We start from the raw sequence: 376 nt of genomic DNA, 5'->3' as shown, positions 1-376 counted from the left end.
AAATTAAATTAAATTCAAGGATAATTTTCAAAATTTATGTACTTCTTGTTCTTTTGAATTAAAACATATTTCATTTAAGAGAGGTGAAGGATTAATGGATTTTATTCATAGCTTTAAGGCATAGTTACTACATACTAATGATCATGAAGTAGAGACACAAAACATAAATAGACATATTACATAAAAATCGAAAAGCAGAAAGAAATAAGAACAAGGAATGAATCCACCTTTAGTGGCATCTTCTTCTTGAAGGACCAACAATGTCCTTAAGCTCTTCTATGTCCCTTCCTCATTTCTCTTTGATCTTCTCTTATTTCATGGAGAATGATGGAGTGCTCATGATGTTCCACCCTTAATTGTTCAACATTGTGGCTCA

Source organism: Arachis duranensis, chromosome 6 (genome assembly GCF_000817695.3).
Source record: "Arachis duranensis cultivar V14167 chromosome 6, aradu.V14167.gnm2.J7QH, whole genome shotgun sequence".
Classification (NCBI taxonomy): domain Eukaryota; kingdom Viridiplantae; phylum Streptophyta; class Magnoliopsida; order Fabales; family Fabaceae; genus Arachis; species Arachis duranensis.
Note: the sequence above shows the minus strand (reverse complement) of the source record.